This window comes from Hyperolius riggenbachi, chromosome 9 (genome assembly GCF_040937935.1).
Source record: "Hyperolius riggenbachi isolate aHypRig1 chromosome 9, aHypRig1.pri, whole genome shotgun sequence".
Classification (NCBI taxonomy): domain Eukaryota; kingdom Metazoa; phylum Chordata; class Amphibia; order Anura; family Hyperoliidae; genus Hyperolius; species Hyperolius riggenbachi.
In genome coordinates this window covers 271,498,045-271,513,925 of record NC_090654.1, presented here as the reverse complement: position 1 = coordinate 271,513,925, position 15,881 = coordinate 271,498,045, and the positions used below count along the sequence as shown (strand labels likewise).

The following is a 15,881-nucleotide window of genomic DNA, read 5'->3' as shown; positions in this document are numbered from 1 at the left end:
CAGGTGGCGCACACGCGAGTGCATCATAGAGGGCGCGCGCATGCGCAGTGTAGAGCGGCCCGTGTTTGGGGGCACTCGGGCTCCCGAAGCATTTCCAAAGCCTCCCTTTTGCTGGGAGACAGCGGTATTTGACCGAAACGGTCGAATACCGCTACGGGGGAGCCAGGACAGCAGCGGGCACCAGGAGAGGAGAGGGAGTGCTCTTTGGGACCCAGATCCTCCCTCTCCTTAGGTGAGTATCTGACTTTTTTTTTTTTTTTTTAAACCCGGTTCCCATTAGCTTTAATACTAAGGGCACACCTGGCGACCTATACAGGGGAGGGGGTAAGCTTATCTGCTAACTGAACTGGGGTGTGAACTAATGGTTTGTACACACTTGCGACTATGGTCGTATGAAACAGCAGCTTAATGATTGGTCTGCCGACAATTGGGTAAAGAACTTTACCAAACGATTATTAAGTACAACGACAAACGAACGATATCAGCACGATGAGAAACTCCAACAGGACGGATCGTACTGAACGACAATCGTTACAAAACTATAGTGTGTACAGTTATCTGCTGAGCACGATCGTTACAAGGGCCAATACGCCTGCGTTGGATTGTGCCCAGCTTCCGTACTTCCTGTGTAGCGCGGCCCGTAACGATTGTTACATTATAAATCTCAAACAAACTTTGTTTTCAAGTTAACTATCATATATTCTTATCTATTGTTTCCCCATGTTTGATTGTTTTTTATTTTTTTAATTTCATATAAATATGTACGCAACACTTCCCTCTGATCATTCTTTTCTGCGAGAACAATCGTTAATATGTGTATGATGATTGCTGCATCCCAATCGTTACAATATTGTTCGTCTGGTAACTATCGTTCCTTGTAAACGATTGTTATCTCAAGTGTGTACGTAGCATAAGACTAGGAGCATATCTGGCTTCCGGGATGGTGAGGAGAGCGCGTTAGCTGCCTACACTGGTCCGGCCCATCTGTCATATTTAAGATCACTTTGTGGCCCACAAATTAAAAAGTTTGCCCACCTCTGTAGAGTCTAACTGATACTGAGAAGTATGAAAAATACTGCTTTTGTTTTCTCAGCAGAACTGACTGATGAACTGTTTGCACCCCTTGCAGCCTGTCTGTACTTCTCTGGATGGTTGCAGCAGCGGAGGATGAGCAGTAGGACCCAGGAGGCCGAGCAGCAGCAGCAGCAGGCAGAGCACACAGCTCCCTCTTCCCACTTACTACAGGCTGGGTATGGCTGGGCTCACTCTGGCTAAATCATTCACCATAAACAGCACCAGGATGAACGCCACAAGTGTGCGGATATAACCGAGAGCGGCCCAGAGACGGCCCGGGGGGGACCACACTCTCCAGACATCCAGGATTGCAAGGTAGGTGACGTGGCTTTCCTGCCTAGCTGAGATCACTGAGAGAGAGACAGAGATAGACTCTCCCCCTGTCACTTTCATGAGAGTCCTACAGCCTAACCCTGTCACTGGATCTGTCTGTCTCTATATGTGTGTAGTGTGTATATACAGTATGTGTGTGTATATATATATATATATAGAGAGAGAGAGAGAGACAGACAGAAGCAACCCTCCTGTCACCTATACTAAGTACATAAGCTTGATTAATATCGCCTCCCGGGAACCGAGACCCGATCACTCCAGCAACATCGCAGGGCCCACACTGTACAGATGTATCGCTAGCCGGCATGCTAGTGACGTGTTCTGTTGCTATGCGAGGGGAGGGACAGAGCACCACACAGTGATGTCACACGAGAGCCGGGTGAACGGGGTAAACAAAGCTCTCGCTGTCACTCAGCTGAAGTGATCTGCCAGGAGGATCGCTGGCCGGCGGCCGCCAGGGCTGCTGTATGCATGATGGATTCTCAGCAGAGGCAGTGGTTATCAGTAGAGTTTTATCTAGTGTGTGTACAGGGCTTTACTTATATGACAGAGTCCTACATTCTAACACTTTCACTGGATCTGTCTGTTGTCACGGGATCTGTCTGTATGCATGAGTGTGTAATATAGAGAGACTGTAATGGACACATTGTATCACTATCGAGACATACATTGATATGTTGCATCACTATAAACTCACTCACTCACTCACTCACTCACTCACTCACTCACTCACTCACTTTATAGAAGTGATCGCACACATGGTGTCACAAGCAACAAACACACTGATCTGCTCCAGTAAACACATGCTGAAGAAAACAGTCACATTGATATTAGTGTAAATAGATACTTTGTGCAAGCACAACAAACTGATACACTGTATTAAAATCACACATACACACAAACTGATACATTGCACTAAAAACAAACACTTACACTCCAAAATTGTTACATCACACACTGTATTTATGGTGTTCTATTTCTGTGTTACAAACACTCCATTACATTATGATCACATTATGTCTATACATGAGTACATTTGAAATCGGTGCCGGTAGACTTGGGTGGAGGATACAGCGGTATATAGCTGATCCTGCTTCTGCACAAGTCCGGGCCGTTTTAATTACTATTCCCCCTCCAGGCCGCCATGGATAGTGGGGGAATGAAATAATTCGGCTTCCAGTGATTGCTGGAGGCCGAATTATTGTGTTTTTTAAGCAACTTCGGCTCCGTCTTCAGACGGAGCCGACGTTACTCACTGAGCGCCGCTATAGACTGATTCCCATTACAGTCTATGGTGGCGCTGGCTGCGCCCAAATATAGCAGCGCTGAAAAGCACTGCTCCGCTATACATTGTACTGCCCTCCAACTCAGCGGGCCCCATTACGGTTTGGGCTACTTGGTTCTGGCCTCCTCTCCACTCTCCTCCCCAGCTTCCTGGCGCACACACTACCTTCCTCATCCACGCATCCCATATCCCAGTCCTTATTCGACCGGTGGCAACTGCCGGGACCAATGAGGTGGGGGTGTGGGCCCCAGACCAGCCAATCACAGCCCCCCCGCTGCTCATTTTGGTAACTGGTGCTAATGGTCTTGTGGGCAGGACTATGGCACCATTATTGGGCCAATCACTGTACTAGATCAGTAGCAGTGACACCTGATAGGTCATGGTGCCATGGTCCCACCCGCGAGACCCTTGGCACCAGGAGCAGGGGGCGGCTCTGATTGGCCTCTCTGGTGCCAGCACCCCCACCTGATTGGTCGCATGCAAAGCTTCCCCTCTGACTGGACATGGTGCTCTCTCTCTGGTGATGGGGGGTATACAGTGTATGATACGAGGTATTGTATACGTGTTGTGTATCTTATTGCTTATTACCTGTATTGTGCTGTCGGTCACCTCCTGTTATCATTGTCTGTAATCTTATGTATTGTACAGTGCTGTGTAATATGTTGGTGCTATATAAATCCAATAAATAATCTTGGGTAAGCAAAAAAATAACCTTTTTTTTTTTTTTGAGTGAAAACAAGATGGCCTCCTGCCAGGACACATTCTTACATATGAGAAGTATCTCTGCTTCCTGTTGACAACCACTTTCCAGCTCTCAAACGGCAACAAGTGGCTGAGATGGTTTTCCCCCAGACAGGGCTGTATTTGTGGCCTTCTGGAAGCTGGGGGTCCCTGTACTGGGGGTCCCTATGTTCCCACACCTCCCTGTGAGTATAGAAGGGCTGGGGGTGCAGAGGAAGCTGGGGGTCCCTGCACCCCCAAATCTCCCTGTGAGTATTTATTGTATTTATAAAGCGCCAACATATTACGCACCGTTGGAAGGACTGGGGATGCAGGGGAAGCTGTTGGTCCCTGTACTGGGAGTATAGAAGGACTGGGGATGCAGAGGAAGCTGGGGGTTCCTGCTGGGGGTGCAGTGGACGCTGGTGTTCCCTGTACTGGGGTCCCTGTGCCCCCACACCTCCCTGTGAGTATAGAAGGGCTGGGGGTGTAGGGGGAGCCGGTGGTCTCTGTACTGGGGGTCTCTGCTGGGGATGCAGGGAGAGCCGGTGTCCCTGTACTGGGGGTCTCTGCTGGGGATGCAGGGGAGCTGGTGTCCCTGTACTGGGAGTCTCTGCTGGGGATGCAGGGGGAGCCGGTGGTCTCTGTACTGGGGGTCTCTGCTGGGGTGTAGGGGGAGTAGGGATGGTCGGAAATGCCAATTTCCGATTCCGCGGTAAATCCGCATACCGCCAATGCCAATTACCGATTCCGCTTTCCGCTACCAATTTCCGCATTCCGATGCGGAATTTCCGCCGGAAATCGTGGAAATTCCGCCTGACTTTAACATCGATTTTCTCAAAAACTATAAGGTCTTTTTGAAAACTTTTTTTGCATCCTGTTCACAAGATTCAGTTTAATAAACCCTGAAAATTTGGTGTTTCTAGGACTTAAGGGGGCTTTGCTATTAACCACTAAAGTCGGCAGATTTTTACTGTAATGTAAAATGCAGAAAATAGGCAGATGCAGATTTTCTGCATTTTACATTACAGTAAAAATCCGCCGACTTTAGTGGTTAATAGCAAAGCCCCCTTAAGTCCTAGAAACACCAAATTTTCAGGGTTTATTAAACTGAATCTTGTGAACAAGATGCAAAAAAAGTTTTCAAAAAGACCTTATAGTTTTTGAGAAAATCGATGTTAAAGTCAGGTGAAATTTCCGCGGAATCCGAATGAGCATCCCTAAGGGGGAGCCGGTGGTCTCTGTACTGGGGGTCTCTGCTGGGGATGCAGGGCGAGCCGGTGTCCCTTTACTGGGGGTCTCTGCTGGGGATGCAGGGCGAGCCGGTGTCCCTTTACTGGGGGTCTCTGCTGGGGATGCAGGGCGAGCCGGTGTCCCTTTACTGGGGGTCTCTGCTGGAGATGCAAGGGGAGCCGGTGGTCCATGTACTGGGGGTCCCTGCTGGAGATGCAGGGGGAGCCGGTGGTCCCTGTACTGGGGGTCTCTGCTGGGGATGCAGGGGGAGCCGGTGGTCTCTGTACTGGGGGTCTCTGCTGGAGATGCAGGGGGAGCCGGTGGTCTCTGCTGGGGATGCAGGGGGAGCCGGTGGTCTCTGTACTGGGGGTCTCTGCTGGGGATGCAGGGAGAGCCGGTGTCCCTGTACTGGGGGTCTCTGCTGGGGATGCAGGGGGAGCCGGTGGTCTCTGTACCGGTGGTCTCTGTACTGGGGGTCTCTGCTGGAGATGCAGGGGGAGCCGGTGGTCTCTGCTGGGGATGCAGGGGGAGCCGGTGGTCTCTGTACTGGGGGTCTCTGCTGGGGATGCAGGGAGAGCCGGTGTCCCTGTACTGGGGGTCTCTGCTGGGGATGCAGGGGGAGCCGGTGGTCTCTATACTGGGGGTCTCTGCTGGAGATGCAGGGGGAGCCGGTGGTCTCTGCTGGGGATGCAGGGGGAGCCGGTGGTCTCTGTACTGGGGGTCTCTGCTGGGGATGCAGGGAGAGCCGGTGTCCCTTTACTGGGGGTCTCTGCTGGGGATGCAGGGGGAGCCGGTGGTCTCTGTACTGGGGGTCTCTGCTGGAGATGCAGGGGGAGCCGGTGGTCTCTGCTGGGGATGCAGGGGGAGCCGGTGGTCCCTGTACTGGGGGTCCCTGCTGGAGATGCAAGGGGAGCCGGTGGTCCATGTACTGGGGGTCCCTGCTGGAGATGCAGGGGGAGCCGGTGGTCCCTGTACTGGGGGTCTCTGCTGGGGATGCAGGGGGAGCCGGTGGTCTCTGTACTGGGGGTCTCTGCTGGAGATGCAGGGGGAGCCGGTGGTCTCTGCTGGGGATGCAGGGGGAGCCGGTGGTCTCTGTACTGGGGGTCTCTGCTGGGGATGCAGGGAGAGCCGGTGTCCCTGTACTGGGGGTCTCTGCTGGGGATGCAGGGGGAGCCGGTGGTCTCTGTACTGGGGGTCTCTGCTGGAGATCCAGGGGGAGCCGGTGGTCTCTGCTGGGGATGCAGGGGGAGCCGGTGGTCTCTGTACTGGGGGTCTCTGCTGGGGATGCAGGGAGAGCCGGTGTCCCTTTACTGGGGGTCTCTGCTGGGGATGCAGGGGGAGCCGGTGGTCTCTGTACTGGGGGTCTCTGCTGGAGATGCAGGGGGAGCCGGTGGTCTCTGTACTGGGGGTCTCTGCTGGAGATGCAGGGGGAGCCGGTGGTCTCTGCTGGGGATGCAGGGGGAGCCGGTGGTCCCTGTACTGGGGGTCCCTGCTGGGGATGCAGGGGGAGCCGGTGGTCCCTTTACTGGGGGTCTCTGCTGTGATGCAGGGGGAGCCGGTGATGCAGGGGAGCCGATGTCTCTGCTGGGGATGCAGGGGGAGCCGGTGTCCCTTTACTGGGGGTCTCTGCTGTGATGCAGGGGAAGTGGATTTGGCTGGAGAAGGGAGGCCTGTTCTCAGCTCACCACTGAGAGAGGCATTCTGTGAAGCCTGTTTGGGTCTCTTGTGTTAATCAATAGGCATGATGGCCATAAGTGGGGAGAGCCTGCGGCAGAGTGTCTGGGGATTTCTCAGCCTTCCTCCGGAATAAGGGATGCTATTATTATTTCACCGCTAGCGATACAATCCATCCAGCCTCTGAGAGAACTCACCGGCTTCACTTGTAGCAACCAATCAGATTCCTCGCTTTATTTATAGTGCAGCTGAATGATTGGAGGAGAGGCAGTGACCTGCGGCCGCACTGAGGATTCCTGCACTGTGACCGTGCAGCACCGGGGAGCTGGGATCAGTGCTACAGAATCTTGTCATTTTATGTCAGAGCTATATAAATGTATAATAATAATAATAATAATAATAGTGGCTGTGGTGGGAACATTAGAGTGTAAGCTCCTCTGGTGCAGAGACTGATAGGAATAGATCAGTGATCTCTGTACAGTGCTGTGGAATATGTCAGAGCTATATATATGTATAATAATAATAATAATAGTATGTGGCTGTGGTGAGGACATTAGAGTGTAAGCTCTTCTGGTGCAGAGACTGATGGGGTTGGATCAGTGATCTCTGTACAGCGCTGTGGAATATGTCAGAGCTATATAAATGTATAATAATAATAGTGTCTGGGGTGGGAACATTAGAGTGTAAGCTCCTCTGGTGCAGAGACTGATGGGAATGGATCAGTGATCTCTGTACAGCGCTGTGGAATATGTCAGAGCTATATAAATGTATAATAATAATAGTATGTGGCTGTGGTGAGGACATTAGAGTGTAAGCTCCTCTGGTGCAGAGACCAGTGTGAAGGCTCTGTGGATGATGTCAGTGCGGTATAGGAACGTAGTTGTGTGGTTGGTGCAGGTAACGCAGCGGGAGGGTAAGCGGTTCTCACGCAGATCAGTTTGGAACACTCGGCTTTATTTTAGCAGCGGGTGACGTAGGTCGGAGCGCTCTAAATATCACAGAATCAGCTGAAAAGAACATTTTGAGTTGGGGATATAAATGGATGGTGCAAATTTCTAATTTTGTCGCAGGTATTTTTATTAAAGCGAGAGTGGGTGCCGGCCGCGTGACTCACCGCGATCTGTCAGGATTGGTGACTTTCCTTCTCTGAACGCCGCTGGTTCTTCCGCTGTTAGATTTGCGCTCACGTCTTGCCTTGTTTATCTTGCTCAGAGTCTGCTCTGTGCTGCTCTGTGTCATACAATATTGCAGCTTTCATTCTGGTTGGGAAATCTGTTGTCTCTTTCTGTCAATCTTGCATAATCTGATAAGAGAATATTATGAATGTGATAAAGCCCAGCCCACCCCCATAGTGCTTCCAAAAGGGGGCGCTCTACGCATTTTCCTAATGTGCCATCAGGGGCGTAACTAGAAATCACTGCGCTCCCCTGCAAAAATTTGGATGCCCCCCCCCCCTCACCTCGGGCTCTCCCCTCCAGCATCCATCATGGGCAGCGGGCAGGAACACATACCTCCATCCACTGCGGAGGTCTGATCTCTAAGTGCCTCATGCTACTTCCTGTTTAAACAGGAAGTAGCGCCAGACACTTAGAGCGAGGAACTCCGGCGGTGGAACGCATGAAGGTATGTGTTACTGCCCGCCGCTTGTGTTCCAGCCTGCTGCCCGTGATTGATGCTGAAGGGGGAGCGCTGAGGGGAGAGCCTGAGGTGAGGGGGCGCTGAGGGGAGAGCCCGAGGTGAGGGGGGGCGCTGAAGGGAGAGCCTGAGGTGAGGGGGGACCATCCCCCCCTCCCCACCAATGTGTGGCCATGCTCTCCCCTCATGCTGCCACCCCTCCTGCCCAACAAAACGGCCCTGAGCTGGCCCCAGAGGGTGCAGGGGCTGCAGCCCCAATTGTTACGCCACTGTGTGCCATAGACTTATCGTTTGATATAGTTACCGTGTTTCCCACGAGAATAAGCCCTAGCTGTATACCCAGAGCTGGGACAAGGTCTTCCAGCACCCAAGGCTGAGACACCAAAGTGCGCCTCTCCATCCCTCCCACCCCAGCCGTCACACACTGATTGCTATTAGACTAAGAGGGCCACAGGGCCCACAACCTACACTGCGCCCTGAGGCTGGAGCCTCTTCAGCCTATGCCTCGGCCCGGCCCTGTGTAACCAGTCATGGGCGTAGCAATAAGCATAGCTAATGCTATGGGGCCCTAGAGAGGAGGGGGCCCAGGTGGTACTTGATGTGTTCACTTTGTTACACCCTCCTCTGATTTTGCCTCAGTGCCCCACAGTGTATAATGCATAGAAATGTAAATTGCCCAGTCAACTCGTATACATAGGGTAGGTGCAGATGGCATTGCTCAAGAGTGCCTATATCTGAAGACCGCATGACAATGTTGCTATGGGACCCTATAGTCTAGCTACGTCAGCCTGTCTTTAACTTTAGAATTCTGGAGTAATTTTAAGGATTGAAGAGTTAACTTAAAGACAGAAGAGTTAACTTTAGGTTTGCCTGAGGTAAAATGTTTCCTGAATACTACATGCCTTATCACCATGGTGACCACTCTAGAAACGGTATTAAAGACAGGAGATAAGCTTAGTGAATTAAGGACATTGTATTTATTATTTTCCGGGTCAAAGTGCTTACTTCCTGACTGACGTCAGGGAGTGAATGAAAAAAACACTTGGGAAAAGCGTTTTTCACAAAAAAAGAAACGCCCACCCAAGCACCAGGAAACTAAAAAAAAATTGTGGCAAAAAAAGTCCAATGCGAACGCTAAAGCAAGCAGAACGCAATGTGAACGTGTGAACAATCCCTACCTGAGATAGTGGTGGACATTGACGCCTCTGAGGAAGCTGCATTTGAAAGGCCAACTGAAGTGAGAAGAATATGGAGGCTGCCATAATTATTTCCTTTGAAAAACAATACCAGTTGCCTGGCAGCCCTGCTGGTCTGTTTGGCTGCAGTAGTGTCTGAATCACACCAGAAACAAGCATGCAGCTAATCTTGTCAGATCTGACAATAAAGAGGACCTGTCGCAAAAATCTTAAAATGTAAAACGCATACAAATAAGAAGTACATTTCTCCAAGAGTAAAATGAGCCATACATGACTTTTCTCCTATGTTGTGTCACTTACAGTAGGTAGTAGAAATCTGACATTACCTACAGATTTTGGGCTAGTCCATCTCTTCATGAGGGATTCTCAGCATGGCCTTTATTCTTTATAAAGACATTCCCTGAAAAGGATTTATACAAAGATGCTGGCCAGCCTCCCTGCTCGCTGCACACTATTTTGGCAGTTGGACGGAGCAACTGCCATTCACTGAGGGCTCGTTCTACACTAGAGGCATTTTCGGACTTTTCTCAAGCACAGGCAATTTTTAAAATCGCCCACCAAAAGCTTGTGCAATGAATCTCTATGAGAAGGTTCATATCAGTGCGGCTGTCCGTTCAGCAAAGCGGTGCCTGGACCATTTTTGAGGCGAATGGAAAGTATAGGAGAAACGTAAAACGCTCACAAAATCGTTTTGTGTAGCTATTGCGTTCGCGTTTTTAAGAATACATTGTATTTATTATTTTCCGGTTCAAAGAGATCACTTCCTGACTTGCGTCAGGGAGTGAATTAAAAAAACGCTCGGGAAAAGCGCTTAGAAAAGCTCTTTTCACAAAAAATAGAATGCCCACCCAAGTGCCGGGAATCGTAAAAAAAAAAAAAAAAAAAAGCTACGAAAAAACGCGAGCAGAATGCAATGTGAACTTAGTGCTTTTAAAAATAAAGAAAACCCTGAGAACCCCCCTATGAGAGGATGGGCTAGTCCAAATTCTGTCAATAATGTTAGAATTCTACTACTTACTGTAAGTGACGCAACATAGGAGAGAAGTAACCTCTGGCTCATTTTACTCTGGGAGAAATGTACTTATTTGTATGTGTTTTACATTTTAAGATTTTTGCGACAGTTCCTCTTAATGTCAGAAACACCTGATCTGATTCTGCAGCATGCTTGATCAGGTTCTATTGCTAAATTGTATTAGAGGCAGAGGATCAGCAGAGCTGCCAGGCAACTGGAATCAAAATGAAATAAATAATATGGCAGCCTCCATATCACTCTCACTTCAGTTGTCCTTTTAGTGATGTGGAAAGTATGTTTGGATGCACTTTGCTCTGCAGCGTATGTGTAACCCATATCATGCATTGTTATTGTGTCAGTAGCAGAGGCTGTTTTCTGCCAGTATCTGCACGGAATGTTGTTTCTCCTTTGTATGGGAACTCCAGTAAAAGTTATGTTTTGGTTTTCGCGCGTTGGTGTCTTCCAATGACACGTATTCTACTGGAGACTGTTCATCTATCTATCTTCTATATATATAATAGACTAAGTGCCTCAACCTTCAAACAAGAAGAAGAAGTACTTTGCAGGAGAACATTTATGCGTGCTCAAACACCAAGTTTAAGGGCCCGTTCAGATCAGAAATGCGGATGGCCATGCGTGCGGAACGCGTGCGGACCGCAACGCGTACGAACACATGGCCATCCGCGTTTGTGTGCGTTGCGTGGCTGATCCCATCACTGAAAAGTGAATGGGACAGCCACGCGTTTTTGCAAAATCTGCGTGCAGCATGCGTTCCCGGACCGCACAGGTCCGGAGCGCATGCAGTGTGAACATCAGACATTGCACTCTATGCAATGTCTGATGTCGTGCGTTTTGGCCACCTGCACGCGTTTCCAAAACGCGGCTGGAAACGCGTGCAGTGTGAACGGGCCCTAAGGCCTCTTTTCCACGGACTGTTGAGCTGTGTGCTCAGCAAGCAGTTACCAGGCAGCAGTGAGCAGATACCAGGCAGCAGTGAGCAGATACCAGGCAGCAACAAGCAGTTATCAGGCAGCAGTGAGCAGTTACCAGGCAGCAACAAGCAGTTACCAGGCAGCAGCAAGCAGTTACCAGGCAGCAGCAAGCAGTTACCAGGCAGCAGCAAGCAGTTACCAGGCAGCAGCAAGCAGTTACCAGGCAGCAGCGAGCAGTTACCAGGCAGCAGCGAGCAGTTACCAGGCAGCAGCGAGCAGTTACCAGGCAGCAGCGAGCAGTTACCAGGCAGCAGCGAGCAGTTACCAGGCAGCAGCGAGCAGTTACCAGGCAACAACAAGCAGTTACCAGGCAGCAGCGAGCAGATACCAGGCAGCAGCGAGCAGTTACCAGGCAAGAGCGAGCAGTTACCAGGCAGCAGCGAGCAGTTACCAGGCAGCAGCGAGCAGTTACCAGGCAGCAGCGAGCAGTTACCAGGCAGCAGCGAGCAGTTACCAGGCAGCAGCGAGCAGTTACCAGGCAGCAGCGAGCAGTTACCAGGCAGCAGCGAGCAGTTACCAGGCAGCAGCGAGCAGTTACCAGGCAGCAGCGAGCAGTTACCAGGCAGCAGCGAGCAGTTACCAGGCAGCAGCGAGCAGTTGTGAGAGTTTGAGAGCCATTTCACTGCCTATTCACAGTCCATGGAAAAGAGGCCTTACCCTAGCATGTCTGACATTGCAAATCTGGCCTAATTGGCTATTCATGAGGCAATGCTCATGCAAATGCATACACAAACCAATACCACAAAGCAGTCACCCTGCTACATGCTACATTAGCACTATCCGGCTTAGTGCACACCAGAGCGGTTCGGCAGCGTTTTGCGATCCATTTGCGGCTGTGGATACGCTTGGGTAATGTATTTCAATGGGCTGGTGCACACCAGAGCGGGAGGCATTTTGCTGAAACGCATACTCCCGAGGTGAGGCATTTTTTGGATTGCGGAGTCGTTTCTGCCTCCAATGTAAAGTATAGGAAAAACGCAAACCGCTCTGAAAAACGGCAGTTCAGAGCGGTTTTGCAGGCGTTTTTGTTACAGAAGCTGTTCAGTAACAGCTTTACTGTAACAATATATGAAATCTACTACACCAAAAACGCTTTACAAAACCGCAAAATGCTAGGTGAAACGCTACAGAAAAATAAGAAAAAGCGTTTCAAAATCTGCTAGCATTTTGCGGATCTGCTAGCAGTTTTTGGTGTGCTCCAGGCCTCCAGGAGCGCCACGGGGAGGATTCCCAATGCCCCCTTTTTATACAACTGGGGGGACCGCAGGGTCCCAGGCTCTCTCACTGCCTGGAAACCACTGCGGCACCCCGGAGGGGGAGGCTGGGTGGCGTGGACGACCCCATCCCCAGTGTGGCCAGCGCCGGGGAGAGCCGTCTGCACCCACCTCCCAATATTAAAAACAGGCACTTACCTTAATGTCCATTGCGTTCTGCTTCATGCGCATTAATTTGGGGGCACCACATGAGAAAGGAGAGAAGCATGGGTCACCCCGAGCTTTAGAGCTCAGGGTTGGCTCACATACAGCACTCCAGAGAGGGGGGGGGGGGGAGGACAGGCGCACTCACTCCAGGGTTCACACCACCGGAGCAAGCCATCCACCACCTGCCTCCAAAGGATACAAACTGCACAAAATGCTTTCCATGAGAAAATTAATGCGCATGTAGCAGAACCCAATGGACGTTAAGGTAAGTGGCTGTTTTTAATATTAGGAGGTGGGTGCGGACGGCTCTCCCCAGCGCTGGCCACGCTTAGGGGGGGGGGGGGGGCGGCTACGCCACCCAGCCTCCCACTCCGGGGTGCCGCTGTGGTTCCCAGGCAGCGAGAGAGCACTTTGCAGTATTGGTTTTTTGACCCTGCATAGTTTGGCATGCGAAAGCAAATGCATATTTGCATGAGCATTGCCTCATGAATAGCCAATTAGGCCAGATTTGGAAAGCCAGACTTGCTAGGGTTGAACTTGGTGTTTGAGCACGCAAAATTTTTCTCATGGAAAGCATTTTTTGCAGTTGTATCCTTTGGAGGCAGGTGGTGGATGGCTTGCTCTGGTGGTGTGAGCCCTGGAGTGAGTTGTCTGCACCTGTCCTCCCCCCACCCCGGAGTGTTGTATGTGAGCCAGCCCTGAGCTCTAAAGCTCGGGGTGACCCATGCTTCACTCCTTTCTCATGTGGTGCCCCCAAGTTAGTGTGCATGTTGCAGAACGCAATGGACGTTAAGGTAAGTGCCTGTTTTTAATATTGGGAGGTGGGTGCGGATGGCTCTCCCCCAGGGTGCTGACCACACTTGGGGGGGGGGGGGGGGGAAGGGGTGCAGCTGCGCCACCCAGCCTCCCCCTCCGGGGTGCCGCTGTGGTTACCAGGCAGTAAGAGAGCCTGGGACCCCGCAGTCCCCCGGTTGTATGGGGGAATTCGGAATCCTCCCCGTGGCGCTCCTGGATAGTGCTATGTAGCATGAACTAATACCCGCAGGGCGATCGCTTTGCGGTATTGGTTTTTGGACCCTGCATAGTTTGGCATGCGAAAGCAAATGCATATTTGCATGAGCATTGCCTCATGAATAGCCAATTAGGCCGGATTTGCAAAGCCAGACTTGCTAGGGTTAAACTTGGTGTATGAGCACGCATACATTTTCTCATGGAAAGCCTACTTCTTCTTGCTTCAAGGTTGAGGCACGTACTCTATTAGATAGATAGATGCGGCGTATGCTACGACGCGGGTTGGCTAGTTTCTATTATTCCTCCAGATAGGAGCGATGGCTAATGAGATGCGAATACTTCCAGTTTCCATGCAAATTTCATGCAAATTTAGTTGGGAATTGGGACAATCACATGTATTTCCTGCTGATTTCGACTAGTCAGATTCCAGAGGTGGAGACTTCTTTACTGCAGATATGTGCACCACTACGGAATGTTTGTTCACTCTGTGTTCTGAAGTCCGCAGCAACAACACCCAGTCTCCCAGAATGCTCTGAGAGAAGTATGTATAAGCATGGCCGGATTTCTGGCAAGGCCACATAGGCCATGGCCTGGGCACCAGATAAACAAGGGGCGGCCTGCAAATAGTACAGAATACAGAAGGCAGCCTCTCACAGTACCCATTTCTTAATTATTGATTGGCCAGCACTGTTACCCTGGAGACAGCAGTGGGTACAGGACTCACTTTTACATGTTGCTGACCCCACTCAATGTCCAATTGTGAGCCACTTTTGACAATGTGTGTGTGGTGGACGGCTCCCACCACGCCCATCACCTGTAGATCGCTTGATTGACCAGTTCCCCGTGTGACGTGATTGATTCACTTCATATTGCCATGGAGACCTCGGCACTAGCCACAATAGAGGACACCAGCGGCCCAAAAATGTTTGGGTGGGTGTGTGTGTGGAGAGAGGAGGTAGGATACGGTTTCGGTTGGGGAGGCTGGTAATAGTCGACCTTGGGCGGTAAGAAGTACAAATCCGGCCCTGTGTATAAGTAAACAGCATCACTGTAAGGGAGGGGCTACATAACAACATATAGATATAGGAAGTGTGTTTATTATGCTGAAACCAGGAAAATTAACATACTAGTGAGCATCCTGAATAATTTACTGCCTTCTGCTATATGTCACTACAGGTAACTTTCCATCTCCATACCTCCCAACTTTTTGAGGTCAGAAAGAGAAACACTTAAACCACTCCCCTGCCACTCCTCTAACCACGCACCTGACACACCCCTAGTCGCGTAAACTATAAAAATTTCATAAGAAAAATATATTGTATCATCATTCGAACCACCCTGGTCCTTCCCATCCTGGTTTATTTTCCTTCATATTTACATTTGAAAATAAGAAATATATAAGTTAAAGGATGGGAATACAGTTTGGAGTCAATTAACCACTTAAGGTCCACGGGCTCAAACCCCCCTAGTGACCAGGCCATTTTTAACAAAATATCCACTGCAGCTTTAAGGCCTCGCTGCAGGGCCGTCCCAAAAGAGGGACAGTTGTGAGCTATGCCATTTCAGTTTACTGCCAGCTTAGAGTGTCTAACAAGACCTTTGAGCTCAAACAGCAGTTTCTTCTTTTAGGGCCGGTTCACACGGGCGGCAGGCAGCGTTGGGGTGGCCAGGAAGTTGCGTCGTCCTGTGACGTCTCGTTCGGTGGCGGCAGTACGGAGATCGTCGCCATCGGCATTTCTCGTCCCCGCAGGGAGACATGAAGCCGCGCCGGCTAGCCGTCCCTGGACGTTGCATGCGGCTTCTAGGGTCGGCTGAAACGATGCGTTAAATCGGGATCAGAACGCCGCGTTTATGCAATCGACGGTAATCGACGGTAACCGCGCAATGCTAAACGCTCCTATTCACTTGAATGGGAGAGTTTAGCCGATGGGTCCCGAACGCTTGACGGTAGACGCCGCCAAGCGTCCGTGTGAACCGGCCCTAAAGGACACCTGAAGTGAGAGGAACAGTATATGGAGGCTGCCATATTTATTTCCTTTTAAGCAATACCAGTTGCCTGGCAGCCCTGCTGATCCTCTGCCTCTAATACTTTCAGCCATAGACCCTGAACAAGCATGCAGCAGATCAGGTGTTTCTGACATTATTGTCAGATCTGTCAAGATTGGCTGCATGCTTGTTTCTGGTGTTATTTAGGCACTACTGCAGCCAAATAGATCAGCAGGGCTGCCAGGAAACTGGTATTGTTTAAAAGGAAATAAATATGGCAGCCTCCATATCCCTCTCAGTTCAGTTGTC

At 50.6% G+C, this 15,881-nt stretch overlaps 1 protein-coding gene across 2 annotated transcripts in view; it reads left to right on the top strand.

Annotated features, from left to right (window-relative positions):
- The first annotated feature begins 1,206 nt into the window (after positions 1-1,206).
- The window catches only part of FOXN3 (forkhead box N3), a 294,461-nt gene continuing 279,786 nt past the window's right edge, over positions 1,207-15,881 (top strand). For both annotated transcript variants that reach the window (XM_068252254.1, XM_068252249.1), the window contains exon 1: positions 1,207-1,389. The gene's annotated coding sequence lies outside the window, so the exon portion shown is untranslated. The remainder of the gene's footprint in view (positions 1,390-15,881) is intronic.